We start from the raw sequence: 24,408 nt of genomic DNA on the forward strand, positions 1-24,408 counted from the left end.
CTTAATGGTTTTATAGACCATCCCATTTTAGATGGTAACATATATCTCCACCACCATCATTCAGCCTGGAAACAGAGGTCCAGCCCCGAGGCCCTTCTGGTGGTTCTCTGACTGCGAGAATTGAGGTTACTGGGTACTAGGCAGAGGGCCTTCTCAGTAGTCATGCACGCTTTGTGGAATGGCCTCTCAGCAGATGTCAAGGAGATAAATATACAACCTTTGAAGACATCTGAAGACAGCTCTGTTTTGGGAAGTTTTTAATGTTTGATCACTTTATTATTATTATTATTATTATTATTATTATTATTATTATTATTATTGATTTTCTGTTGGGAGTCGCGCAGAGTGGCTGGGGAAACCCAGCCAGATGAACATGGGATAAAATAATAATAATAATAATAATAATAATAATAATGTCTCTTCTTTCAAAATGGAGTAAGCCATTTGGGAACTCATCAACTCATTCTGCTGAGCAGTAGAAGGACCATTGCTCATATACTTTGGATATTACCATTATTAATAATTGAATTTGTATATTGCCCTTCATCCTTGGATCTCAGGGCAGTTCACAGCATAAATATACAAGGCATCTTCAGGTAGGCCTGGGAGATAACCCTGTCTGAAATCCTTAAGAACAAATTCTTGTGAGTGAAAGCAATACATGTGCCAATGGTCTAACTTGATAGAAGCCAGCTTCCTGGTTTCCCTGGACGTCTGCCCCCAAATACTATCCTGACGTCACTACAGTACTGCTTCATTCCAAGCCAGAGCATCTTCTGCTTTTGGCTCTGAAGGTTGAATTCCTGGAAGAAAACCAAATAAATGCAACAAAAAAGAAAGAGCATCTCATCAAGCAGTAATTAATATCATTGGGTCAGCAGCATGCCTGGAAGCAAAAATCCCATGTGGCAAGTGACAGCTTTCCAAATCACATATATTTCAGATTAGATCCTTGCCACTATTAGTGCTGTCTTCAGCCATCTGGTTTTGGGGGCGGGAGAACATATCTGCAACTTTTTTAAAAAAATACTCTTTCTCATATTCAATGTTCCTTTCACATTCTCATTATAGTAAAGGGGGTTCAAATTCACAATGGATGCAGAAGTGGTCAGGGAAAATACCCATAAATGTTATCATGAACCATGTTGGGACTTGGTCAGTGAAGTGAAACTATTATTGGCATTCTCTCATATTTTAAATTCCAAATTGCCTTCACAGTAGTAGCCATTTTTTAAACTGCTGAACTGCACTGGAGCGTCTCCACCTCCATTGTTCTGCCTGGACACTGAGGTCCAGCTCTGAGGGCCTTCTGGTGGTTCTCTCGCTGAGAGAAGCCAAGTTACAGGGAACCAGGCAGAGGGCCTTCCATGGCGCCCGCCCTATGGAACGCCCTCCCACCAGATGTCAAAGAGAAAAACAACTAACAGACTTTTAGAGGACATCTGAAGGCAGCCCTGTTTAGGGAAGCTTTTAATGTTTAATAAATTGTTGTATTTTAATATTTCTGTTGGAAGCCGCCCAGAGTGGCTGGGTAAATTTATTTAATTTATTTATATATTTATGGACTGAATGTGACTAAAGTATACTCAGAGTAAACTATTGAAATTAATTTAGCTGTGCTCATTAATCTCAGTAGGTCTTCTTTGAGCCAGTGTTGGATACAACCCCATGGCTAAAGCTTGCAGCACATAGGCTAGTCAATGGCTCATCTAGTCCAGCATGCTGTTCCTACAGTGGCCAAGCAGATGCCTACAGGAAACCTGCAAGGAAGATGCAAGCACCGGATTGCTCTTCCATCCTGGTATTCAGACTGTAGCCATTGTGGCCAGTAGCCATTGATAGCCTTATTCTTCATGGATTTGTCCAATCCTCTTTTAAAGCCATCCAAGTTGGTGGCCATTACTGTCTCCTGCGGGAGCAAATTCCTTAGTTTGACTGTGCACTGCGTGAAGAAGTAAATATTAGTTCACAAAGTGTACAGTGGTACCTTGGTATTCGAACGGCTTGGCTCCTGAACAAACCGGCTCCCAAACACCACAAACTGGGAAGTGAGTCTTCCAGTTTGTGAATGTTTTTCGAAAGCCTAACATCTGCCATGGCTTATTCCACTTCTGATTGAGTGCAGGAAGCTCCTGCAGCCAATCGGAAGCCGCACCTTGGTTTTCAAACCATTTCGGGAGTCAAACGGACTCCCAGAATGAATTAAGTTTGAGAACCAAGATACCACTGTATTCCCTAATACTTGTGTTAGTCTTTCACAGACTGTGTTGTGGCAATTGATCTGGAAATTATTATTATTTACTGTTGGGAATTCAGTTCCACGTTAAGGTACAGACGTGTAGCTGTTGTATGTCACATGTCTGTGCACTTCCGTTGTATATTGCTATTGCTTTTCTCTCTGCTGTGCTGATGAAGGAGGAGAGGGCATGTTTTTCTCTCTCCTGAGATATGCTTAATAAACGCCTGTAAATATGCTAACACGTCTCTCTCTCTCTCTGGCAGCTCAAGCTACGTGGACTCTGCTAAAGCATATCTAGGCTCTTGGAGTCTAGATCGATACCAGCTGGCTGCACTGGAGGCAGGAGACGCCCGGCAGGTCAGTACCGGGAGGACCTGCATCAGCTGAGGCCAGCCTGCTGCCCTATGTCTCCCATGGTGTTTGCCAACATTTACATTCTCCATTAATCCCCTTTTCTGTCTAAAATAGATTCAGGCAATACAAAATAAAGTACACTTTTAGGCTACAATCCTAGGCATGCCTACTCAGAAGTAAGTCATATTGAATTCAATGGTGCTTACCCTCAAGTAGGTGGGGGTTAGGACTGCAGTCTGTTCCAGGGATCACATGAACTGACCTTCCATTTTGGACTATTCAAGTTTGAGGCATAGACAACGGCTACGTTTAAATTAGGTGGGCACAAATCAGAGACCTTATAACCAGAGCAATAGCCTGAAAAATCAGGACAGACGAGTTTCTTTTTTCATGTCAGCAGGCAATGTGGCATATAGACAACTGCAACCTTGTAACTGCAGACTTCAACACATGTGAGTCTTGAGTTCAGGACTCCACTACAATGCACATGAATTCAAAGGAAAAGGATAGAGATTGAGTGATAGGCACTCTTTGGAGAGGGTGGAGATATTGGGGTGATGGTAGCCTTCCATTTCAATGAAATGGACCATGCTGTCTATTTTCTTCCACTGGGCAGCAGCAAAATACTTATTGGTGGGTTTCAAAATGATGTTGTGCTTTTGAGAGCACAAAGGTCAGCATGCAATAGCAGAAAAAAGTAAAATATGACAGAAGGCAGAATATCAGGAATATAATATTTGTCCCTTCACATTACCAAATTTAAGAAGTTGCCCTTTTAGAGACAATGCAAAAAAGTTGTTCATAACCAAAGGAGACTTCAGTGAATTATGGAAAACTGTCAGCTATGTTCAAAAATACATTCATCTTTCTACTTAGCAGTTGCTATGGCAGCAACATTTGGAGGGGGGGCTCTCTTTGCTCAGCATGACAAAAGTGTGCTTTTAGTTTCTCCCAGTTTACTTGGGTGATTTTGATTGTTCAGTTTTCTCTCCTGAAAAGGTCTTATTATGCTTAATCTCTCCTGCATGTTCTGTCTAGTGATGGGAAAGCTCCCTTCTACTCTGTTTGGAATCAGCTCAGTAATTACAAATTTTCTTGGCGAACATTCAGAGAGCAAGAAAGCTCATCCGATTTCTAAGAGTTCTCTTTCAGCACAGCATCTTGGTACAAATGCTCTGATGCCGCCACGTGGAAGTGCCTTATTATATTGCCCCTTGGGACCCGTAGTGCCGAGTTGCACCAGCAGCCGTAGGGGAGACACTTGATAATTCAACAGCCTTCTTCTCTCTCCCAGACAATCGTAATAAGAGAAGGTCTTTGATGTGTATAAGAGAGTCTAACATAAAAAGGGTTGCAAGCAACTGGGAGAATCGTCCTATATTTAGGAAAATATTTGCCAATCAAACACCTACCATACTTGGTTTGGCAGTCTAGTCCCACACTTCACATCAATCAGTTAGAGTTTCTGATCATGACATTAAACTTTTGGGCCGGCACCTACAAAGCAGATGACGGCATCGTCCATTTAGTACACATCAAGCTATCAGAATCCCCTCAAAACTAAAGACATTTTGTGCAAGTGGATAGAGAATGTGCTGCCGAACATGGACTGCAGCTGCACAGAATCCCAATTTTCCTGTCAAGAGAGAAATGAACTTTGGGGGGAAATGCCACTTAATGCATAATACAGAAGAGTATCGTGAGCTCTGCTGCTCCTATTCTGAACTAGGTAATTACAAATGCCATTGACATCTGAGCTCTGTCTTACGTTTGGTGGTTTTTCTTATCTTTTCCTGGAAAGGCACTTCACATCAAGATGGTTTTCTGATGCTTATTGATCATCACAAAGCCACCTGTGTCAGTTGCTCATGGACTTCAAGTACTTGACCTCAGATCAAGGAGTTCTGGTTGCTTAGGGGCATCTCTAGATGGACCTTTTAATGTGGATACATTCTGCAACTCACCACTGAAGCATTAACAAGGAATTCAAGGTCCATTTTTGTATCACGTCCTTATTTGTTTCACGGTGCTTCCAAAGTTACCGCACGATTCCCCAAAGTGCCCACACAACCAGATCATGTTTCAGAGAAGGAACAATTACACCGTTCCCCCTCAAAAAAAACCAGAAGCCCTATTTTAAGGCCTCCTTTGCTGAAATCCCCTGCATCTCCCTCCACCCCCAAGCTGCTCCCCAGAGTTTAGCGCAACCTTTGGAAAAGTATAGGTTGTGGTGCAAAGTCTGAAGGTGAGAAAACGGACAGAAAGTGGATCCAGGTTGGTAGCCATGATGCAGTTGAAATAAAAAAGTGTGTGTGTATTGTCCAGTAGCACCTTATAGACCAACTAAGTTTGTTCTGGTATAAGCTTTTGTGTGCATGCACACTTCTTCAGATACACATCTGAAGAAGTGTGCATGCACACAAAAGCTTATACCAGAACAAACTGGTGTTACTGGACAATTATTATTGTTATTGTTAGACATAAAGAGGTTTAGCTTTATGGTCACCAAGATATGCATACCTCTTTGGAAACAGCTTTGAGTTTTTAGTACAATCAAGCAGTATATAAATTTTGTTAAATAAATAAATAAATAAATACTTTGAGCCTTGAAGGATGAACACCCATTATCTATTACACAATAGTCTTAACAGACTGCTACATTTGAACACATTTCTTATAAATGTCAACTTTGTGTGGATACCTGTTAAAACATATAGATGGCATAGTTTGAACTATTATGGATGTACTGATATCTTTATTTTTTAATGTGAGCTGGTTGGATTTCTCCTCTCCCTCATTTTCTCTTTCACTTCTTAAATTTATTTTAAAATAAACAGAAATTGAGGCACCTTCCGGGAATCTGGGGTCCTGGTTGTTGCTCTTTTCAGTCTTTTCTCCTCTTCCTCACCTCCTGCCAAGGATGCAACCTAAGAGAATTGTGACTTTTTACAAACTCATGCTCTTCAGTATGAAGGAAAAGGGAATGACATTTTCTGATATTAGAATAATTTTAAAATGGTGGAAAATTGTGCCACACTCATTGAGGATCAATATCTAAGTTAAATAGCTTTAAAATCAGCAGAAGCAATTAGGCTTATAAAATTGTTAAAGTTATTAGATTTGAAAGGTTTCACTTCTCAGGATACAAATCCAATAGCTGGCAACTTAAATATTTTAGCACTTGCTTAGATGACAGCCAAATACTTGACTGCAATATCTAAAACTTCGATCTGTATACAATGAATATTCTTGCAGGAACTTACTGAGTTTAGGAAAAATAATAAGGAAGCCTATAATAATAGTGACGCCTAGAAAAGCAGATGGAACTGCTACAATTCCTAAACTATTCAAGATTAAAGCTTATGGGCTTGTTTCTTGATTCAGAGTATGCTTGCCCTTCCAGTCATACCCATTTTAAATCCTGCCCTATCTTGGTGGGTGATTGGAATCCATATTCTAGTTTAATGTCATCTTGTGCAGTTCGTTTTATTTTATAAGTGAAAAATGCAATACACAGAATTTCCATGAAACTGGCAAGTTTCTGCCATGAAATCAAGGCAAAATAAAATGAAATAAAGCAACAAGCTACATTTGATGCTGCTATGCATCCCACCAGCTATAGCTTAACTATTGCCACAGATACCACACATTTATAGGTTTGTTCCCATTGGGTAGGTGACAATTAGGATAGTCATATAAGAGTCCACTTCTACATGCGTGTCTGTAAATTTGCTTTGACATAATTGCTAATGCTATCTATTCCAGGCATACTGTTGCTGACCATGTGCAAGCAGTCACCTCAGGCAGGGCCGTCTTAAGCATATCTGGCGCCCTGATGCGAAGATCCCTCTGGCACCCCGCCCCCCGTTCCCCAGTGCAGTGCGGCACCCCCCCCCCCCGGCGGCCTGGCGGCTGGCACCACCCATCCTTGCTTTAGAGCCGGCCCTGACCTCAGGCAGCATGCCACCACAACTGCTCATTGCCTTCTCTTCTTCCTCCATGCCACGGCCAGCGTGGTGTAGTGGTTAAGAGAGGTGGACTCGGAATCTGGTGAACTGGGTTCTCCGCTCCTCCACATGCAGCTGCTGGGTGACCTTGGGCTAGTCGCACTTCTCTGAAGTCTCTCAGCCTCACTCACCTCACAGAGTGTTTGTTGTAGGGGACAAAGGGAAAGGAGAATGTTAGCCACTTTGAAACTTCTTAAGGGGAGTGAAAGGCGGGGTATCAAGTCCAAAGTCGTCGTCGTCCTCTTCTTCTTCTTCTTCTTCTTCTTCTTCTTCTTCTTCTTCTTCTTCTTCTTCTTCTTCTTCTTCTTCTTCTTACTTTGAAGGGGAGGCTGTGGAAGATAAGGCAGCGGTTGTGGGGGCAGGCGGGCAATGTTATTTGTTTTGCCTGAAGTGGCAAAAGGTCCATGTTAAATGTTATGCTTGGTGCTTTTGCTGTGGCTGCTTCCAGACTTTAGAACTCCCTCCCTAGGGAAGCTAGACTGGCTCTCTCCAGTAAGAGCGGGCAGCGGCGGGCGACGGGGGTCCGTAGTTTGGGGAACCCTAGTTTATTCATTCAGTCTGTATGAATAAATTCAGATTCCTTTTAAAGTAGGAAACAATCTCTGAATTACCTATGCATTCCTATAGCCTATCTGGGTGTTTCTTCATTTGAAATGAGGATTTTGTAGTTGAAGAGACACAATCACATACTGCGGAAAAGTGAGCCATCAACTGCATCTACACAGTACTGAAGATGAATTACCTTCACAGAGAAAGCTGGATGTGGATGGGAATGCCAGTGTGTCTGAGGTAGCACCGTATTATTAAAATATTACATTATCTTGTCCATCTTCTTAACTCTTGACAGCCAAGTTGGACCATTGCTACGACACTGTTTCCAGCATCTGTCTTTGAAATCAGTGCAATGTTCAGCATACTCACTTCCTCTTGTTTGTACCTCACAGCCTCTGGGGTGTGAAGTTGGAAGAAAAATCTATATCAATTTCAAATAAGTCCCAGCTGCCTGCTATGAAAATAAACTACCTTTGATGTTATTTCTATAATGTGCATTGATCTACAACAAAAGCAGTTTCATACAATGTTTGGCTCTGTACAGCCATTTGTATTACCCTCTTTTGACACCAAAAAAATCCTTCACGCTAAGATCAACTTCACAGCTACCTAGTTAAACATATGTCCATTGCCCTCAACTAATATTGCAAGTACTGCTAAATTGCCGGCAGTCCTTATTAGGAACATATATGACCCCTGTTAGGTTGAGACTCAGCGCACACTTCTTTCCTTGCAAGCCCCACTGAGATGATTGCGTAAAAAGTGTGCCCTAAAATGTACCCATCACAAATAGACTGTCTAGGTCAGAACAACACAGGATCTCTCTCCTTCAACAGTTGCAGTCCCCCCCCTTCTCAATCATACCTCAGAAGAAAGTCTCGACTCCGAGTATATTTCAAAGGCGGAAAGAGAGGGTGATTTTAGCAAAATGTTATAAAAAAATATGCATTTTTATATTCCAAATTAGCATTTCCCCTCATGCTAAATTAGAATGATGTAGTCCTGCCTGCATTTAAAAAATAAAATAAAATAAAATAAGCACCCACCCAGAAGGGCGATTACAGTTATTTAAACTTGTACGGTGAACAAGAAGGGTGATTACAGTATTTAAACTTGTACAGTGAACAAGACATACAAGTGATTCTCCCATTCTGGATAGAGCAAATTAACAAATCCATATGTGGTAGGGCCCTGCTCCCCCATTATTGTCCACTGCGAACTGCCCTAAGATCAATGGATGAAGAGCAGTATACAAATTTTAAAATTAAATTAAAACCGAATTTGTCCAATCCTCTATTAAAGTCATCCAAGTTGATTGGCCTCCATTGCCTTCTGTTGGAATGAGTTCCATAGTTAAACTGTGCACTGTATTATTAATAAGTCCTTTATTTTATCTGTTCTGAATCCTAGAATTCAGCTTCATTGAATGTCCATGAGTTCTGGTTTTACAGGAGAGGGAGAAAAAACCATTCTCATTGCAATGGATGGCCTCAAAAATAAAATATAACTTTTGTCAAGGTGAATCATAGAATCATAGAGTTGGAAGAGACGACAAGGGCCATCCAGTCCAACCCCCTGCCAAGCAGGAAACACCATCAAAGCATTCTTGACATATGCCTGTCAAGCCTCTGCTTAAAAACCTCCAAAGAAGGAGACTCCACCACACTCCTTGGTAGCAAATTCCACTGCCAAACAGCTCTTACTGTCAGGAAGTTCTTCCTAATTTTTAGGTGGAATCTTCTTTATTGAAGTTTGAATCCATTGCTCCGTGTCCGCTTCTCTAGAGCAGCAGAAAACAACAGCAGAAAATAGTATACCTATTATGAAATCATGAAGTCAAAAACAGTAATTCACAAAACAACAACTTACTAGGGCTTACTTGGTTTAAGATGAGGAAATGGCTCCATGTATTCCTTTTATTTAAATGACAACTTGCATCCCTACACTGACTGTATACAGAGATCTATATGTATTGACCATATGCTATGTACTGCATATGGATGAAGCTTGATTCAGAGCATATTTCTTCCAACTTTACTAAAAACAGGAATGCTTTAAGGGAGGAGGGGGTGCATAGAAAAATCTAATGTTTCAGAGTCCTGGATATTTAGTGATTGCTTTTTGATATGCTGTACATTGGCCATTCCCACTGCCAAAGTGAAAAACCTGAAATAACAAGCTCCTCTGAAACACGAGGTGTCATGGAAACCACACATGCAAATGAAAACTGCCCCAAAAGTTTAGCGTTTCCTCCAGCCATCACACTGTAGGTTCCACCCACTTTGCTGATTGAAAGGTCATCATCAGAAGTTGTCAGAACTCTGAAAGAAGAAGAAAGTGAAAAACAGATGGCAGAACAGGGGAGAAAAATAGCATTCAAAATATTCCTCCCCCTCCCCCGCCGCCCCAAAGACAGTTGACAGATCAGCTTTTATGCCATCTATACATAAATCGTGCTTTGAAGTGCTTGGATATTTCCTGCCTAATTGGGTGACAAAGTTCATAATCATTCTCATAGTCCCCACTTTTGTCTTCCATTTTATATCTATATTTCCCCTCCCAGTAACATTGATTGTTATCTGGAAATTGCTGCAATGACTTTCCCACAGGCAAGTTCCGCCTTTTGGAGTGCAAAACATTCTCTCTTCCTTTCTATTATATATATATTTTTTGATTTTTCCAAAGATTTAGGCTAAAGTGCCTTTTTGTTGTTTGTCATTGTAAGCTTCAGCCTTCCCCACTCCAAGCGAAATATCATTGGAGTTATCTTTTAATTCAGAAATGCCAAAGGGTACAAGCGTGATGTGACTGGAATCGTCATGCCTTTCACAGACACCTCCCTTAATACCTCCATCCACTATGTCTCCCTCCCAACCCAAGAAAGGAAGGAAACTGCAACCTCAGAAAGAAAGCTGCAAAAATGTATAATTCAAAAACTTGTGTGCATAGGACCAATGAGGGGAAAGCTTGTTTCTAATAAAGGATTGACCTACCTAAACCACATGCAAAGAGATTCTGCAGGAACAACCCTCTACATTCAGGAGCTGGGCTTAAGTTATACTTTGTTGTTATTGTTGTTGTTTAGTTGTTTAGTCATGTCCGACTCTTCGTGACCCCATGGACCATAGCACGCCAGGCACTCCTGTCTTGCACTGCCTCCTGCAGTTTGGTCAAACTCATGTTCGTTGCTTCGAGAACACTGTCCAACCATCTCGTCCTCTGTCATCCCCTTCTCCTAGTGCCTTCAATCTTTCCCAACATCAGGGTCTTTTCCAGGGAGTCTTCTCTTGTCATGAGGTGGCCAAAGTATTGGAGCCTCAGCTTCACGATCTGTCCTTCCAGGGAGCACTCGGGGCTGTTTTCCTTCAGAATGGATAGGTTTGATCTTCTTGCAGTCCATGGGACTCTCAAGAGTCTCCTCCAGAACCATAATTCAAAAGCATCATTTCTTTGGTGATCAGCCTTCTTTATGGTCCAGCTCTCACTTCCATACATCACTACTGGGAAAACCATAGTTATACTTTAGATCTGCAATTGTGCCTTTTAATTTTGGGCAGGGCTTATTTAAGCTAGAGACAATTGCTAGGTATTTCCTGTTAAAACAGCTGGATAAGAATTGGCAACATGTGAGAACTTCAGAAGATCACCTTGTTAGAATGTTTTGAGCGAAACCTCGTGGCAATTGATTTGAAAGTGTTTCATGTGAAACCATGTGATTTGCATCGATAGTTACTAAAAGAGTTATCTGACGGGAAATCCATGCCTAAAATTGAGCAGCGCATTACCTCTGTGCCACCAGAATAACTAAAGTATCAATAAAGATAAGGCAGAAGAGTCTTCTGAAGACAAAATGGCATGGGGGAATCACACAAGTAGATGGCATTTGCTACCATCTAGCACTTCGTATGAAAGAGCCTGATCCTGCAAAGCACTGCCCAGAGACTGCAGCTTATAAGACCTGGGTCACCTGCAATTCAGGAGTGGAGGAAGGGGGTACAGTGGAGGTGTTTTGCCTCAGGTGTCACCACTGAGGAAGGTGAAAAATGCTGGGCGGAACCCACAGGCTCCGCTCTGCCCTAAACGGTCCACCTGCCACCTCCCCCTCAGCTGTAGGGCGGCTGAGTGGGAGGGGGCAGGCAGACTCACCGGAGGTCCAGCGGAGAGTGGCTGGCCCCGCCCCTGGCCCCAGGCGCCCAATCAGTTTGCTCCGCCGCTGCTGCCACTGGCATGGCTGGGCAACAGTTGCACTTCCTGCAAAGCAAAATTGTCTCATGCAGTATGTTTAAAATTAGGGCTTCAACATTTATTTGCCAATTAGTTTGTGATTGTTGGGTTGCATCCAAAGGTGTCCACATCTACATGTGGGTGGGGGAATCACACAAGTAGAGGAAATGACTTGATTCATTTTTATGTATCCACTATCCAGCTGGGTAAGAAGGCATTTTAAATTATTTGGCTAAGATGCAGTAGACCCATTAAAAACATGTCAATTATTGCACTTTATCATATTTAAACTTTTCATGCTTTAAAATGTCAAACAACATATTTTAAGAAATGCTACATGTTAGGGAACTACACAATATGTTACTATTACTTTGCATCTGCATGTTCTCAGTTGAGAACATTTATTTCTGCAGTCCATGGGATTTACAATGCAATCACCATATTTTTCCATGTATAAGACGCTCCCATGTATAAGTCGACCCGTATTTTTTTTAACCCAAAATTAAGAAATCAAGTTGTTTAGTTTTTTTTTTGGGGGGGTCACTTCCACCAATGGCTCACCTGCCTGCCTGCCACTGCCGATCGCTTGCCACCGCCACTGCCGATTTCACACCTCACTGCAGCCGCCAATTGTCTGCCTGCTCGCTGCCACCAACAGCCCACCTGTTGACTTGCTGCAGCCGCCAGTCGCCTGCCCAACTGCCACAGCCACAGCCAATCGCCAGCAGGCCTTGCTGCAGCCACCAATCACCTGCCCAATCACTACTGCCAATCTCCTGCTTGCTGCTGCCATTAATCGCACATCCCCCTCTGCATTCACGATCCGTATATAAGATGACACCCAATTTTTGCCTTCTTTTTATAGCAAAAACCATCATCTTAAGATGGAAAAATACAGTACAAATTATAATGGTTTGCAACCCAAAAGGCTTATTTTAGAGTTCAGAGTGCTTAGCTAGCCCCTTGTATTGTTCACATTCACAATAACTGAGTATTGTATGTAAGTAGTATTATCTCCATTCTGAAGAGTGAAGTGAGTTGGATAGAAGATCATGGCTCATAATTGTATGTATGCATGTATGTATGTATGTATGCATGTACTTACTAACTATAGAAGCTGTTGCTGTACACTGAATGATAAGCATCCATCATCTTGTGCAAAATGCATGCTAGAACACCTTTCTGTTATGTTGACCATCAGGGGCGCCAACTTGCCCCCCCCCCACATTGAGGGGGTGTGGTCACATCATGTGTCATGTGACATGTCATTTGATGCTGGACAGCGGCAGGACGCATGGAGGGCGATCTTCTTGCTTGCTTCTCCCATCTTCTACTCGGCTCCCATCCCAAGCTGCCAGGTGGAGGCTGGGGCTGGGGTGCGTGGAGGGCACCCAGTGGTGGCAGGGGGTGGTCCCCTCAACATTGGGCAGTGCAGCCCCCTGCCCCAACATATTAGGGGGCTGGAGCCCCTTGCACCCATATACCCAGTGCCCCTGTTGACTATGTAACATGGTGAAGACATTTAAAGCACCTAACTACCTCCCCCCCAGCATATTGGCAACTGTTGTTTCCATCCCACAAAGCTACAATTACCATTAGAAAAGGAGAGAAATAAATTACCTTAAAATCTAGCTTTCTGTTGGAACACAAACTGGGTTTGTCACAGGGGGTGTCCCTTTTTTCTGGCATGTAAAAAGGTGCAAAAGAAGAAAGGGCATCTTTAAGCAAGATGGAGGAGGGCAGTATCAGGGAAAGTTGCATTTCTCTGTACACTTACAAGGGAGCACTCCCTAGGGACATGACAGGACTTCTAAGAAAGATTGTGCTGCAATAGTACGGTACTATCAGATGACACACCATCAGCTTACAGCAGGTGAAAGAAACATAACAACCTAATGGGATTGTTACCTGGTGAAGTACCTCCCAAACACTTGCCCCGTCTTTTTCACTCCCGTGCAACTTTTCAAGGCAAATGAAACATCTAGTGTATAAAACAGCAAATGCTCCAGAAGAGCAAGGCACTATGTTTGTCAGTGGTAAAACTCCTGTGAAATAGGGTCTTGAAAGCATGAATAAAATATTTATTGCTGCTGTGATTTTTACAAGCAGAACCTTCCTAACCACTTAAGCTGGAGAAGCACACCACAGCGGCTTGAGCCAATGCGGCTAAAGGGGAATCCCCTGCTTTGTAAATACTGCCAGCACCCCCTCTTAGAGTATTTCTATGGGGGTAGATGCAGCAATGTGCTTCCAATCACAGATTGTCAGAATGTGGTGCCACTATGGAAGAAGCAAGAAGCAACAATGAATGCCTCGTACTAGACCTGTGGTTGCTGTCTGCAATGTTTTATCGTGTTTTTAATATTCTGTTGGGAGCCACCCAGAGTGGCTGAAGAAACCCAGCCAGATGTGCATGTGGGCATGGTTTATTATTATTATTATTATTATTATTATTATTATTATTATTATTAGATGATGATGATGATGTCAGCTGAGACAGTTGAGCCTGATATCAGATGCTTTGGTTTTGTATTGTCAGATAAGCTCTTTCACTCCAAATGAGGGCAACATCCAATTATAAACCCTCTGAAATAGATGGATGTAAGTAACTTGTCCATTGATTTCAAAGGGTCTACTTTGAATAAAGCTTAGTTTGATATTTCCCAGCAACTTTAATATGTTTGTTCCAATTCTACTGGGCAGTTGTCAATGTATTTATAAATTTCATGGATGTATTTCATAGAATCATAGAGTTGGAAAGGGACCATGAGGGTCATCTAGTCCTGCAATGCAGGAATCTGTTGCCCAATGTGGGGCGGGAGTAAGATTCTCATCCTCTACCAACTAAGCTCTAGTATCAGTAGTTTTGATTTCAGCTTTCGTTTTGATAGGTGTCATACTTACAGGCAGAAACGCCACAGTTTTGCAAGACTTTTGATTCTCTCTTGCAGGCAGAGTGTGAATTCCATCAGGTTTGCTGCCGCAGAAGCCGATGGACTCCCTGAGTGAGACATTGGCCTCAAGATTATCACACAGCAAAACAGGGCCATCATCTGAAAGAGAAACTATAGCTAGCACATTGAAATGCCACGATCTGGCAAACCCATGCTTTAAGCAGTAGGTGACCATCATTCTGAAACCACAGCCTAGGCACTGAAACTCTCTCAAATAGCCTTGGAAATGACATTTCAAATCAGGAAGCAATAGGTTGCCTACATCACTGCTGACGCGTTGAGACATTGTGTACAAAGGTAAGCAATTTTGCACCATTTTCTGGCCCATTAAACGCGGAGCCAAAGCATCCAGACGGCACTTATGCAAGTTGTACTTCAGAAAAGAATACCATCGAATCAACACAGCATCAAGGTGATAGACTGGATTAAATCTGCTCACATAGCCTAAGAGCTTTGCTGTAAATACAGCCCATATCTTTCCAGCAAGCATTTCATTTAATTGATAGCAAGAAAGAAACAATCAATCAGGCATTCCATTCAGCATCGTTACCTGTCTGTCAAATAGTCAAAGTATTTCATTAAGTGTATTGGGGAATATTAGCAGGCACAGACTGTACCACAGTTCAGATGACCCCAAAGAAAGCCAGCACTGTAGACCATTCTCATACAAAGTATCTACTTAGGCTGACTTAATGATGCAAATCAACCACTTAATCAAACTATCATTAATGACATAGCTTTATTCTGAGGATACATTGGACTACAACACTAATATAACTTCTATCCCAAAATGCTGTTATCGGGAAGTTTATAACTCTGATTACAGTATGCTGAATATGAAAGGTTCTAAAATTATTTGGAGGGGGGGAGGAGAGATCTCATGCAGTATAATGATCTTGACCTTGAGAAAAGTAAATGGAACTCTGCAGATTGCCATTTTCTCCTACTGGATTAAATATGACTAGAGATCTATAGCCCAAGATGAGTTACTTAAGTTCTATATAATGCAATGAGTTACTTCAGTGTGTGTGCGCGTGTGTGTGTGTGAAGATGTCTAAGCTGCCCTTCATCTAAAGGGATGCTAGGGTGCCGTGCAATAAACATGGCAGTGAAATACAATAAAAGGATAACATGATCAATCATAAAACAATAAAAGCTAAACAATAAAGAGAGTGGAGAAGAAACTAAAAACCAAAAAGAAGATAAAAGACAAATTAAAATGCCTGGGAAGACAAGAATGTCCTGATCAGGTATGAAAAAGATTTCCACACCCATGCCAGTTGAGCCTCTTTCAAGTGGGTATTCCAAAAGTGTGGCACCACAGAAAAGCTGCTCTTTTTCATGTGAAAACACACATCAGCAAGTGATGATGCATTGAGAAGGGCCTTTTAATTTAATGTGTGGCTTTTAAAACTGTGGGGGGGGGGTGTTTTGTTTTTGTTATTGTGGTGTGTATTTTGTGTTTTTATATTGTAAACTGCCCCGTGATTTCAAATGAAGGGCAGTATAGAAATTTAATAAATAATATAATAGCCAGACACACAATTTGGTTATATTTGCTATTAAATTTCTTTAATATTTTACAGTTCTTAGCTTCTAAATGTTTTAAATACTTTTTCTTTTCTTTTTTTGTATCACTAAGGTGTTTGTTGCTCTGGGCTCCTTTGGAAGGAAGGGTGGGATACAAAGCAAAGCAAAGCAAAGCAAAATGTCTCTCTTCCCCCTCGTCTCCATTGCAAAGTGTTGCTGTACGTCCTCAGCTCTAAACGTCATATCCTCCCCAGCAACACACCAAATTTCTTCTTAATCCCTTTGTGCAGGCTTTTCCTACCCCTCTTTCTCATTGACCCTCTTCTCATCACCCTTGCACCCTGATTCCATTTCTTTTTGCCCATCACCTCCTCCACCTTCTCTCCCTTTCCATGTTTGTCCCAGAAAAAAATAAATAAATGAGGCACTAGCCATAGTTATAGCAATTAGTCAAAAAAACTAATAAGTTTTCAAAGTAGATTTTCCAAACAAAATGATGTTACAAGGGCAGGCTGTTGATTATTTTGAATCACTTGCCCTTTACAATAAAGGAATAGGAGGAGGATCAAAAGATTTTATACATCTATAATCACCAAGCTGCGGCTGACCGTCTTTAGATGCAGACCCGCCTAATTCACATGAGAGAAATTTAATTTTAAAGACCAAAGGAGCACGTAGGTAGCTGAAGCCTACCTCCCATTTACTACTTTGTGGTAATAGAAGTCACCTTGGATAAAACATCCATTTGCAAGTGTTCAAGCAATAAACAGGATGAACATTTAATGCTACCCATCCATGCGCCCCCTGTCACTTAAAGTGTGCCCCACACATCCCAGTTTAGCTGAGAATGTGGTAGGCCTGTGCTGCGATCTAGTACAGATACAGATTTAGCACATAACTGTCCTTCCTCCATGGAGGTGAGCTGTTTGGAAAGAGACAGCCACACTCTTGTCTTCCTGCTTCAGATACAACCTCACCCAGCTCTATATTTGTGGCTTCCTGGAGATATGCAATGCTTGATCTGGTTGGATCAATCTGCCTACCTCCTCAACACAGTATAGTACTTCTCCCATGAGCACACATTTCCAAGCAGAGCACTTATGAAATGCCAAAATGGAGCCCATCTAGTCAAAGGATGCTTTGCTACTAAGCAGAGTTGGACTGCCCATGAGGTGGCATGGAACACCCACAGGAGATGATTGTTTGCCCGCCACACCGCTTCCAGAGGGAGGCATTCTAGTGCGTGGCATTGCCACTCATCTTTCCTGCCCCCTGGGCAGAGAAGCCAATCGGCAACACTTTGTGGAATGCCCCAACTCCTTCTGAGTTTGGTGACAGCTGTGCTGTTCCTGTGAGCCACATTGCTGCTCAGCTTCCCCACCCTGGGCAGAGAAGCCAAGTGGCAATGCGTTCCAGAACACCCCAGCACTTGCTGAGTTCAGTGAGAGTCGGGGCATTCCAGCTGCGGAAGTGGGTGGGGGCAGGGGTGGCCGCAGTGATTTGGTGGGGTGGGGTGGGGTGGAAGTGGGGAGCAGGAGGTGGCGATTTCCTTTTCACCTCATGTGGAAAAACGAGATGGGCCACCCTTGCTAGTTAGAAATGGCTATTGGCCTGTACTCCAAGTTGTACAGACCTTCAAAAATAAAGGAATGAACATGTAAAATGTAGTAACCACAAAGTAAGGCATTTCTTTTCCTCCGGTATATTTTAATTCAATGAACCGCTGTAATCTAATTGCCCTTTTCTTAATAAAGTGGATGAATGCTCTGGGAAGGACAGAAGGCAAAGGCTGCTACTTATATTGGAAGCAGGATCTTCAGTACAGATGGAAAAGCCGTGTATGCTTACCTGTGCAGCTATGTTTATTTGTAGCTATGCATTAGGAAACAACTTAGCTATTTGGTTTTACTCTTAAGCAATTCCTGGTCTCAGTCACAGTATCCAGGAACACTACTTTGAGCTATCTGAGATGAAAGTCAGCTGACCTTTTGGAATGTGGCAGGATCGTTGAGGCATTCTAGAGTGGTAAGCAAGACAGAAAGTTGATGCATTACAATACTAAAGGAAATTAGCTGCCCTGCTTCTCCAGCCTCCTCCTTAGTCATGCACACCTCCTGCAAACTAGCAACTCTTATGCACAGACCACAACTCCTGTGCAAACATGCTCTCCCAACAACATGTGATATGGTTGCTCAATGATAGCTACACAGCATTCAGTTCTGAATTAAAAATGTCTCAGAGCTACCACAACTGATATTGCTTGTTAGTTTGGTGGTGTGTCACTTTGGGTTGCTTCAGGCAAGATAAAACCACTAACAAATTTAATAAGTAATAAAATTATAATAATAGGGGGCAATAACTTGATCAGAAGGGAAAATGGACCCCTTGCCTGTGGATCTGTGGAGGTGAGACAAGCAAGGGCAAAGTGGTCCACACCTCATTAATTTGTCATGTATCCCCAGAATATTTTCCTCCATAGACTATCAGTACTGATCTAATATTTAGTAGCAACTCCAGCAAGGGGGGGGGGGGACTCCTTCAGAATGTAATGTTACTTCCACCTCAATGCTCACAGAAATTATTCTGAGAAATGTCATTCAGAGCCATTAACATGCCGGGAGTGATCCAATTCATAGACACGTCTAAATTGCCTAAACAACTTTCAGCATTGCATTTAGACAAAAGCAAATTGCACCTCCACTCTGCAAACAATTGCAAAAAAAGAGAAAGAAAAATCCTTTAACCTTCACGGCACCCTAGACAAGAAACCTTTTAAAGAAATGGTCTTTAAAAAACAAAAAACATGTCATCTTTAGAAAACAAAAATAATCGAGCATGCACAACTGTTCCATGAATGAATGCCATTTTCCCATGCAAAAACTGTGGTCTCCTTGCCACCCAACTGAAAACCTGATGTCTTTACACATCTGCACTCTGTTCTTCACTGTCCAGAGGCCTGGGGGGGGGTCTTTTTCTGTGCCTAGAAAGCAAAGGTCCAAACAGTTTTCGGTTTCCCCACCACTTTCCCCAGGAAAACCTGTTCCTTCTTGCTGATTGGGAGCAAATGTCAAGGTGCGGGAAACCTGATAGACATTTGGCCCAATTCAATGGCAAGGAGGTGGTTTCCCTGGGGAAAAGCAGCAGGACAACAAGCAGAAGTCCGGACAAGCCCGCCGTGAAGTCAGCAGCCTTTCTGTTGTGGATTTGAACTCCTGTTTCCATGGAATGACTTGTTGGGGTGGTGGATATGTCAGAAAGAATCTTATTAGTGCTGCAGAATTTTCAAAAGCCTCACGATGTCTGCATAGAAGGTCTGGAACAGTGGCAGATTAGCTAGAACCCACTGTGGAAACTATGATACTGGTAAATCTGCCAATTTTAGTGGGGTCGGACATGGAAAGTGGTGGTTTTACTGCTGCCATTAGTGGCAATTCATACAACAGCATGCATAGCTCCAATACCATTAATTCTATATAAAACAAATGTTAAGTACTTAGGGTTACATTGAAAATCCTGGTCCATGTTGGATAAAAATATATCCAGTCTACTTCTTAGGCAAGTTTTTTTTTTTTTACAGTCTATTGCAGGCATCCCCAAACTTTGGCCCTCCAGATGTTTTGGCCTACAACTCCTGTGATCCCTAGCTAACAGGACCAGTGGTTGGGGAAGATGGGAATTGTAGTCCAAAACATCTGGAGGGCCAAAGTTTGGGGATGTCTGGTCTATTGCAACCTGTTCCATACTTTTTCTTCCCAAATCTCTCTAATAAATATAAAAGGGTGCTATCTGGTCTGAGTATAAAAGGGTGCTATCTGGTCTGTGATATAAACTTTAGCAGCAATATAGCAACAAAAAATTAAGCTCTCTTTCTCCATGCAGAAACAGGCTGCTGCATCTTAGCCAACCTTGTCAACGTGGAAGATGGAGCAGTCTTGTTTTCTGCCATGCCAGAGAATTACAAGATTCAAATTACAAAAAAAATAAGATTCCAACTCAACATTAGGAATAACTTTCTGATGCTAGGAGCTGTTTGACAATGGAATGGACTGTCTCGGAAGGTGTTAGACTCGCCTCCATTGGGGTTTTTTAAACAGAGCTTGGGTGGCCCTCTGTCAGGGATTCTTTAGCTGTGATTTCTACATCACAGGGGGTTGGACTAAATGACCCTTGGGTCCCTTCCAACTTTACAATTCTGTATTTCTTTGTACAGTCCCCCAGAAAGTGGGGATGAATGGGGTCAAAAAGTAAGGAGCTAAAGTCCAGCCATGCCCATTATTGTCCACAATGACTGGCTGTGACTCTACAGGATTTCAGCCAGGAGACATTCCCCAGCCTTACCTGTAGATAACAGGGATTGAATATGGGACATTCAGCATGCAAGGCAACTGTTCAACCATTGAGCTATGTCCTCCGCCACCCGCCACCTCAACTTTGTTCCTTCACAGCAAAGTAGATTGTGAGGTTGCATGTTCAATGGCTGTCTTGCTTAATCCTCAGTAACTGTTTGTCACAATTGCTTGTTGAACTGAGCAAGAGCAATCTTTTATACATAAAGTTTTTATGTATACATAATCTGCTACCACAGGGAATTCACCTTTAAATGTTACAAGTGCTTCAATATAGAATGTACAGAGATGGCTTTGAAAAGATTACCAGTAAAAAATTTTTAGAGCATTAGGCACCATAAATAAGCAGTAAGTCATTATTTCCTAAAGGTCATTCAGCACAATTGGGCTCAGCTATCTTGCTTCGAAACACACGCAGGACTTGATTTCCAGGAGTGTGAGATGACATTCAAAATCAAAACCTTCCAGAAAGCAAAGAAGAGCAAATGATTAAAGCACTTTTCAGCAACATACATTTGTTTTGCTAAGAAAATAGATTTGCATCCTTTATGAGCATAAATATACATATGTCGTAGATGTTTTTGCTCCTTGCGTGACGAAGCTCCCAGACCCCCCCCCCCTAAATAACTCACAACTCACACATTATTTTAGGTTTGGGTTTTTGGCATTGTTTTGGCCACAACTTTATTTAAAATACAATGTTATTCTGAGTGTTGGCTTAAGCTTTGGTTAATCCATCTGTTCTCTCTAAGGGACAGGACCAATTCCATCTGACCCATTTGGGACAGAACCATTCCATCTGACCCCCTTTGGGTCAGGACCAGCTCTGACTTACCTATGGGTAGGTAAGTCAAGTAAACACTCCAAGGGAGTGGAGGTACTGTTCGACACTCTCCCCTCGACCCCGGAATGTTCCCCAAGGCTCGGCTCTGTAATGGCCCATCATCCCCGCCTATGGCGGGGATGTGACTAGAGTCCCCGAGCCCCAGGATTCCTTTAATGGAATACTTCTATGAGGAGCAAAATAGGGGGGGGGTAGGCAATTTAAAGCCAGGCCCCTCCTATAACCAATTTATTAACCAAAGCCTAACAGCCAACCTAGCAAGTTGTGACGATTTGCTAAGCAGTAGGCAAAAACCAAATGGCAACAGTCAATCACCCAAGTGGCAAAATTCCTACTGGGCCCCTGAATACAGGTGACCCCTGGAAAGACAAAGCAATGTCAGGCTAAGGTCTATAGAAAGCGGCGGGCAGGCAGGAGATTCAAAGGCTATTCGAGATGGGCTAGAAACGAAAGTAACTGGGCTTAAGTAAGGTCAGCCTGTCAATCAAATACAGCTACATGCCCCATGACTCAGCCTGAACAACAGCCCACCCCCTCCCAGATTTCTTTAAGCTCTTCCGCAATCCCCATTACCCTCTATGGAGGGTAATGGGCTTTGCTGCACTGCACCAGGCCCCTAGAGATAGTTTTCCCAGTCCACTGCACCAGGCCCCTTTTCCCAGTGGCTTAAAACTGAAAGAAGTTTGGAGAGGTTTGGGGGCAGAGTCTTTGAATTGGATTTTAATCAAATCCAGAGAATTTTTTTGCAGTTCTTGTGTTTACTTCTTTGACACAAGTCCACTTACCCCCCCCCTCCGCTTTTTATTATGCTTTTTCTTTCATGCTTGACCTTGCTATGGACTTGGTTGGCCACTGTATTCAGAGCCATATAGGAATTTTCCCACCTGGCAAATTGGCTCTGGCTTGGTGGTGTTTGCCTTCCTCATGGGTGTAGCCAGGGGGGGCAGGAGGGAGCAACTGCCCCCCCAGAAGCCAAAAAGAAAAAAAAAGGTGTAAAACAGCTCGGCACAAAAAAAACAGCCACTGTTTTTTTTACACAGCAGCAGCAGTCCCGCTGCTCCTCTGGCACTGCGGCGGAACAAGCGCCACCATCTGCCTCCCTCCCTCCCATCTCGGAGGGGCAGGACGTGGGGGGGGGCTCTCTTGTGACGTCACCCTCCCAGCACCCCTCCCCCCGCGGCCGGTCACGCGCGTCCTGGGCGAAGGTCCACGCCGGCTGGGCCGGCGTCGAGATGCTGCAGGAGCTGAAGGGCCATCACGGCTGGAGAAGGCGAGCAACTTGCCCCGTCCCCTCCACCAGGACCCAGCAATGGTGGCCGAAGCGCATTGGCATCCGGGCTGCCCCCCGGGCAGTGTGGCAGCGCTGGGCGGCCCGCTGCCCATGAACCTGTTTGCGGCCTGGGAGGTGGATGGATCCGGCCTCAGCTGCGTCCCGCAGTTAGTCCCGCCTTCCTTGCGCTTCTTCCGGCGGGCCCTGCCACCCCGTCGAGGCTCCGCCTTCTGCCGCCCCAGCCGGGATGCTCACCCTCCGGGGGGGCGTGGACGTAGACCACGCCTCCTGGGGGGATCCCAGCCACGTCATCGCCAGCCAGCCAATCAGGTGGCTGGGGGGCATGGCCGGGCCCCGTGGCTTGCCTGCCCCCCCTAGTTTTGATCCTGGGTACGCCCATGGCCTTCCTCGTAGCAATTGTCACAACTTTGTGTTCTTATGCATTGGGTAAACCCTAGTCTGGCTGATTAGGAAGTTGTAGCTTCTGCCTTTCCCTCCATGGTTAAGGTATCCCATTAAAGGGAACCTGGAGGAGTTGTATCTGTCCAGCACTCGGATGGGGCCTAGGACCACAGCACTCCCATAGCTGCCAAGTTTTCCCTTTTCTCACGACGAAGCCTATTCAGCATAAGGGAATTTCCCTTAAAAAAAGGGATAACTTGGCAGCTATGAGCACTCCTCAAATGGGAACACCTCAGGGTGTACTCCTATTTGATGTAGTGCTGATGCCTATGCCCAAACCATTCACATTCTAGTTACTGGTAGGTAGCCATGTTGGTCTGCCATATTTGAAACAAAATTTAAAAATTCCTTCCAGTAGCACCTTAGAGACCAACTAAGTTTGTCATTGATATGAGCTTTCGTGTGCATGCACACTTCTTCAGATACACCGAAACAGAAGTCACCAGACCCTTATATATAGTGAGAGGGTGGGGAGGGGGGTTACTCAGAAGGGTGGTGGGAATGGGTGATTGGCTTATAGGTGTGGTAAACCTGTTGACAACTGTTAACGACTGCAATTGGTCTTACAGGAAAAAGCAAGGGGTGAGATGGCTAAAAATAGCTTTATCATGTATAATGAGATAAGAATCCAATGTCTCTATTCAGACCAGGTCCCTCCATGGTTTTAAGTTTGGTAATAAGTTGCAATTCAGCAACTTCTCTTTCCAGTCTATTTCTGAAATTCTTTTGTAATAAGACAGCTACTTTGAGATATTGTATAGAATGTCCTGGGAGATTGAAGTGTTCTCCTACTGGTTTCTCTGTCTTGTGATTCCTGATGTCAGATTTATGTCCCTTTATCCTTTGGCGTAGGGTTTGGCCTGTTTGTCCAATATAGAGAGCTGAAGGGCACTGTTGGCATTTGATGGCATACACAATGTTAGAAGCTGAGCAATTAAATAGTCCCGAGACGGTATGTTTGGTGTTGTTGGGGCCAGTAATGGTATTGTCCGGGTGTATGTGGCAGCAAAGTTGGCATCTGGGTTTATAGCTGCTGGCTGTCTTTAATACACAGGTCAACACTGATATTTCATCATAGTTTTATACACACAACTGTGTGGAAAGAAAAGTGGAGCTTGCCTGTGCCAACAAGTTCTTGCTTACCAATACTGAGAACTTTGTTCTGGTGAATTGAATATATTCCCTCTCTGATATTATACTCTATAAACTGATCGCTATGCATGTTTCCTTGTGCCTGGACATTATAGTTAAATTTCTACAGGGTTACTTTATCTCAAGTATGAAAGATCCAGTCTCACAGTGGAAGCCACCAATTTCCCAGAGCAGCCTTCCCCAACCTTGAGCCTTCCAGATGTTTTGCACCAAAACTCCCATCAACTCTGAGTAACCATCTCAATATTATTGTTGCCATCATAATTAGTAATGAATTCCTTTAAAGAATTTCAAAGTGCAATGTGCATCTTCTGCTCATACCAAAGCTTCACACTCATTCTGGAAAGGAGCAAACAGCCAGATTTTTTGGATCTGTTTTATTTACAATGTCATAACTTGAGTGGGATGAGGAAGCAGAACAAGATCTAAAAGTAGAGAATATACCTGCAGTTCCTCAGCATTTTGTTGTCCAGC

Source organism: Zootoca vivipara, chromosome 1 (genome assembly GCF_963506605.1).
Source record: "Zootoca vivipara chromosome 1, rZooViv1.1, whole genome shotgun sequence".
Lineage (NCBI taxonomy): Eukaryota > Metazoa > Chordata > Lepidosauria > Squamata > Lacertidae > Zootoca > Zootoca vivipara.